The sequence below is a fragment of the Camelina sativa genome, chromosome 19, assembly GCF_000633955.1.
Source record: "Camelina sativa cultivar DH55 chromosome 19, Cs, whole genome shotgun sequence".
NCBI classification, from domain to species: domain Eukaryota; kingdom Viridiplantae; phylum Streptophyta; class Magnoliopsida; order Brassicales; family Brassicaceae; genus Camelina; species Camelina sativa.
Genome location: NC_025703.1, coordinates 12,160,147 through 12,166,624, shown reverse-complemented (window position 1 = coordinate 12,166,624; position 6,478 = coordinate 12,160,147). Strand labels below are relative to the sequence as shown.

Sequence of the window (6,478 nt, the reverse complement as noted above, 5' to 3'; positions counted from 1 at the left end):
CCATGACAAAACCGCCAACCGCATCACCGCCGATTGCAAAACCTCCTACCGCAACTCCACCTATTGCAAAACCGCCAGGCGCAACACCTCCTATCGCAAAGCCACCTAGTGCAACTCCTCCCATTGCAACACCACCAACATCTATGCCTAAGCCAAATACTTGTCCAATTAACCCGCTAAAGCTAGGCGCGTGCGTTGACGTTCTTGGGGGTTTGATTCACATTGGAATCGGGAATAACGCTAAAGAAAAGTGTTGTCCCATTTTGGAAGGTTTAGTTGATCTAGACGCAGCCGTTTGTTTATGTACTACTATTAAAGCCAAACTTCTCAACATCAACCTCATTCTTCCTATAGCTCTTGAGGTTCTCCTTGATTGTGGTAAAAAGCCACCATCTGGCTTCAAATGTCCTGCCTGATCAATATAGAGTGATGAGTCTCTCAATGACTCTAAAGTTTCGTTATTTTAGAATTTGTTGGTTTCATATTCTCTTTGGTAACAGGGGTTACTTGCATGTGTGCAACCTTTAATTACTTGTATCATTTACTACAATAAAAGGTTCGTTTGTGTTTGAGATCTCAAATTCTTTGGGTTTTCATATTGTATCTTTAAGAAAGAAGAAAAAGCTATAAAACGAGATAGCTCTTATTATCAAAGAAAAGGTTTATCTGCACAAACTTATTTTACATATTGTATCTTTAAGAAAGAAGAAAAAGCTATAAAACGAGATAGCTCTTATTATCAAAGAAAAGGTTTATCTGCACAAGCTTATTTTAGTGACACAACCTCATTTATTTGTTCGCATCCCTTTATATCATCGTGAATGATGTTTTCGAATTATTTGATATTTGTAGTATGATGCTACAAATTAACATAATTTAAGCAAATTATAAAGAAATCTAAATTAATTATGTAATACATCGCTACAAGCTTCTGGTCATACGATGTATGTACTTCGTTATAAACATGACAAACCTTTCAGTTGAACGGACTCTGATTATGTTTTCTGTTTCTCTAAATCTGCTCTGTTTTTTTTTTTTTTTTTTTAAATTATTATTATGGTTACTAGTTTGTAAATAAAACTCTTTTTGGTCTGAATAATAAATGTAATAATTTACCAAATCATACACACACACACATATATATATATATATATATATGTATATTCTATAGTATCTAAACCATTGCTAGTTTTATTATATCATGCGTATCACTATCATGGTCCTGGACGTTTTGGGTCCTGTTACTGTATGGCTATCATATAACTCATTTCTTTTAAAAAACAAAACAGACACGAAAAATTATTCGTTCATTTTAAATTCTATATGAATATATCTATGTGATATAACTATAAATGACGACGTTCACTTGTGAATTAGTTGGATTTGGTATTGCCTAGATTATTAATTTTAAATATACAGTGTTACATATGTTATTATAACTTAACTTAAAAATAAATTAATTATGTAACTTACATAATCACGATCTTATAGAAAAATACCCTAGACTAGCACTATTTTAAGTTTTTATTCCAAAATTAGCACCCATTTTCAACTTTTCCATATGTAGCATTTTTAATATAAGAATTCTAATTGAAAATTAAAATTTAGAAACGGAGTGATTGTGCGTCTTTGTGCCATCCAAAGAGGTTTACGTTTCTTACGTCTCAACTCAATTATGCTGCTCCGATTGTTTCGTAGTCTCCGCCGCTATGTTACAGACGGTGGTGGTAAAATCAAATTCACGATTTGAGATTTCTCCGGCAAAACCTGTGTTCAATCCTTTCATCTGAGATTTTCATTATTAGTTCATCCTCATCAATTTTTGTGAGAAATGCCAAGACGATTTGTTTATTCGATTCATCGTACTCCATCGCTTTAGCCTCTACAAACTCCGTCGTAGCAAGAAAACCCAACCCAACCATACTCTGGACTCACGACGAGACTCTCCGTGACTGTGGTCCTCTTAAATCGAATCAACTCACGGGGAAGAGATTGTCGTCGTCGTCTCAGCTTGTTCTGATGTTGACTGGTCATCTATCTCGATTTGGCCTTTATATAATCAAATGGAAGAGTTGGATTAGAACCTTGTGCTTATCTCAGGCTGTTCTCTCACACGACTGTCTCCAAATTCGAATAATCACTATCAAGAGGACGAAGATGAGGATTATGAAGAAGAAGATGAAGAGAGACATAGCAAATTGAGAAGTATTAACTACATAATGACAAGATCTGGTACAATTTATAAATTTGCTGGAGTTGGTGGATCGATGACTCTTGTCATGAAGACAAAGAGAGAGATCTTGAAGAGGAAAAGGAACAACTATGGAGATGGTGGTGAGAGGCAGAGGAAAGGAGCAAGAGCCATGGTAGCAAATATTAGAGTGTTGATGAGAAAGTTATGGTAATGGAGAAGAAGAAGGTGGAGTTTGCGAAGGAGACAATGAGGCTTCATAAAGAGATAGAGATTAGAATGATTGATTTGATTAAGACTTTTAAAGCTCAACTTCTTTTGTTTTTTCAACTCTTCCTTTGATTCCTCCTCTTTCTAAAGAGAAGAAATTATTAATTAAGCCAATAAAATAGAAGATGTTGTTGTGTTTATTGTTCTTCTTCTCTCTTTTAGTTCTGTGGACTAAACTGGAAATCCAAAGTTAGCTGGTTTCAGACATTTAGAAAGATCTTCATAAACTCAAGGACATCTTTCTAAACAATATGAAATCTTTCTTAAATTTAAAGAAATGAGTTTCGACCTATCTTTTTATTCATGTTTTGCCTCAATATATTGCAAACTACTCCATTTAGTGAAGAATATTGATTTTATTTTTGTGAACATTCTGATGTTAAGAAATTCTAATTTTTATGAAGGTATTCCCGAATTTCATACAGTCCTTCCCGAATTACATACATTCCTTCCCGAATTTCATACAATCCTTCCCGAATTTCATACAATCCTTCCTTAATTTCAAATAATGTTTCCTGAAGTTCAATCACAAGTAAAGCAAAGTGCTAACAGAAACATGTGACACTATTATGATGCATACAAGAACCAAAACAATCTATAAAAGTTTCACAAGTTCCATACATTTCTAAATAACAAATAAAGTAAAACTGGATCACATAGCTTGAAAAAATCTCCAAGCTCTGTTTCCTGCGATAAAAGTTGAATTTTATTAGAGAATATGTTTCAGGAAAGTCTTCTTGAATTCTCAATAGTGCTTCCTGAATTTTTAAATGTGACTAAGAAAAACATCAATATACAAGAAACAACATTAAACAACACACAAGCAATAAGCAATAAAGATGAAAGCATGGTATAAGACTATAAGTAATAAGACAACTGAGTACTTATCAATCACTCTCTTAATAAGAAATTATTAATTAAGCCAATCACTCTCTTCGGTTCTTTCAAGCTTTGGCACTTAGTACGATGCTCAAGCTGTATATATCTCTAACCATAGAAACATATAAGATGTTTTTGTTTACATCACAAAAGAAACACTTCAAAAGTACGGATCTAAGCCAAAATGAAACAACATGATCAACAAAATTGTTAAGCGATTCAATACAAAGCACCTTCAGCCTTTCATTCTCTCTAGATTCCAAATTCTATTTAGAACAATTTAGATAACTCAACAAAGACTAGCAAATATGATGAATGCAAAGCTAAAATTAAACATCATCAACAAACCCTTCTCTAAGATGTTTATTGCTAATCTCAAGAACCTCTCTTCTGCTGATATCAACATCGACCTCATTCAATCTGCTTCTGAAATCCTAAGAGAAACAAAATCATGAGCTATATATGTTGAATCCTTCTAACGACTTAATAATCACTTCAATGCATTACGAGAGTCAAATTTTAAAATATGTATGGATTTGTTAGTACCAGTTTCAGTAACCCCAAAATTCCTCATGGCGAAGAACACTTCTGCAGCTTCAGAAACAATCTTCGATTATGTTAGTAATAGGAGAAATCGTGTTTCAACGACGGATACAATAACCAGAAGACGGAGAAAAGCTCTTTCAGTGTAAATCTGATCGAATCAACGAAGAGAGGATACCACGAGCCGTTTCGATCTGATACTGCTGGAGAAGAACTCGAAGATTTTGTAGCTTTTGTGTCGCTCTTTCTCTCCGGTGATGGGAATAGCAGGCGAAGCTTGTTTGGGTTGAGAAGATGAATCGTGTCGGTGGAAGCAGAGAAGAGACGACATAACCTTTAGTTTTATAAATAATTTAGATTTTTCCAAAAATTAATAATATATAAATTTGTGCTAGTTTTGGAACATTTGAAAAAGTGTGCTAGTTGTGGAACAAAAACTTAAATATGTGCTATTTTTGTCAATTGCCCGATCTTATACTACTGTGTAATTAGTCATAATATATGCTTGTTAAATATGTCTAGATCCGACCAATTATCATACCAAAAAGAAACATTTTTCCTATTTTGTATCTCATACCTGACAAGACCATAAGCTAGAACCTGATACTTACTTTCTCCACATCCATAGCCTAATGTGGTATTTTCCTTTAGACCAGAATGAGCCCTTTTGTAGCAAGTAAACTCAAAGCCATTTGACCCATAGACAATTTGATGAGAGGATTCTCCGTATGAGTTTTAAGCAGTTCACCTTGTTGGCCTCTTTTAGAGAACGAAGCCCAAGACCTCCTTCTTCATTAGGTAGACAAACATCGTTCCATGACACTTTAGCTTTTTTTTTGTGTTCAAAGGAGGGACTGACAACAAGAAAGCAGAACATAGACTGTCATTTCCTTGATACAAGCACTCAGCAAACAAAAAGCAGACATCCAAAAATTTGTACGACTACGGATTACTGAGCTAATGAGTTGTAGGCGCTCCACAAACGACAAATTTCGAGCCGTCCCACTTCCTATTATCTCACGAATTCGTTCAATAAGTGGTGTATAATCATTTCTCGTCATTCTCTTATTGAGAATCGGCAAACCAAGGTAGCGCACATGAAGAGTTCCCGCTGCAAACGGAAAAGTTCTTGGTATCAAATCCTTTTCACTCTCTCGTATCCCTGCCATGTATAGTGTTGGTTTTTGAAGTCTAATATTCAGTCCAAAAACTCTGCAAAAGTTTAAAAAATCTGAACATCTCCCTCAATATATCTTTTGGTGCCATCCGTAAACACCAGCAAGTCATCTGCAAAACACAAATGGGTTGAGGTGTTGACACTTAGGGTGATCGCCTATCCTTCTTTCCATAGCAGCTTTGTTAAGCATTTTCATCAACACTTGCATACAAACAACCAAAAGATAGGGCAATAGTGAGCAAAATTTCCGTAATCCCCGATTGCTATGAAATAAACCAGATAATTCTCTGGTGACTTGAACCGAGAAAGAAGACATGGTAAATACATAGTTCTATCCATCTCACAAATTGGGGTGGGAAATTTAGCACTAAGAGTAAGGTAAGGATAAAAGGAATTGAACAGAGTCAAACGCTTTCGAATGAATCTTTATTGCACTTAAAGAAGAAACTTCATCTTTGTGATAAATCTTTAACTAGCTCGGATGCCAAAAAAACATTTTCTATCAGCAGCCGATCTTTCACAATAGCATATTGATTTGGAGAGTTTAAATCCGGAAGAAGACGTTTGAACCTATGAGCAATAAGCTTGGAGATAACCTTATAAGTGACATTACAACATGAGATCAGACGGTAATTTTTCATCTCCGTTACTTCTTTTTTTTTGGTATAAGCGCTGGAATTTTTGTGTTAACTCCTTTGGGGAAAAAGCAATATTGATAGAAAGATGAATATTGACTATGAAATATTTCTTTACAATTGGCCATATCTTTTTTAAGAACTCCATAGTGTATCAATTAGGTCCCGGGATTTTATCCTTTGGCATTGAGAATAGCACGTTTTATATTTTTGCCTCGGTGACTTCATGTTCTAATTGTGCTATATCCAGGTCTGAACAGCAATATGTCACTAGTTTTGCAGCTCCTCATCTGATATACTTTGATAGTAGCTGGTTTGTGACCGATAAAGTTATGAAAAAACCTTTCAGACTCTCTCTTTATCTCCTCTTGAGTATCTACTAAGGAACCATCTGGACATTTAAAATTCCTTTATCACATTCTTTACCTCCCACACCTTTGCAACTTTAAATAAAACCTTATTATTACTATCTCCCACCCGTAACCAATGGAGCTTGGATTTCCGCTTCAAAATTTTTTCTTCGACTCCCGAAACCAGCAACCATCGACTATAAGCTACAGACTCTTTTCTCATCACCAAACTCGAGGGATTGTTGAGTGTCTCCATTTGACATTGACACAGGTGTGCGAAAGCTTCTCTCGTTTTTTTCTAGATCTCCTAGCTTATCACAAAGTGTTTAATTATTGGCTTCAGAGCTTTCAACTTCTTTGAGAATCGGAACATTGCAGAAGTAGAGTGATATAGACTCTCAATACCTTCGCAGTAATCCTTCACATGGGCAGG

At 35.1% G+C, this 6,478-nt stretch overlaps 1 protein-coding gene across 2 annotated transcripts in view; it reads left to right on the top strand.

Moving 5' to 3' along the window:
• Positions 1-6,478, top strand: part of LOC104767741 (proline-rich extensin-like protein EPR1) — a 36,019-nt gene that overhangs the window by 5,824 nt on the left and 23,717 nt on the right. The gene's annotated exons all lie outside the window — the stretch shown is intronic.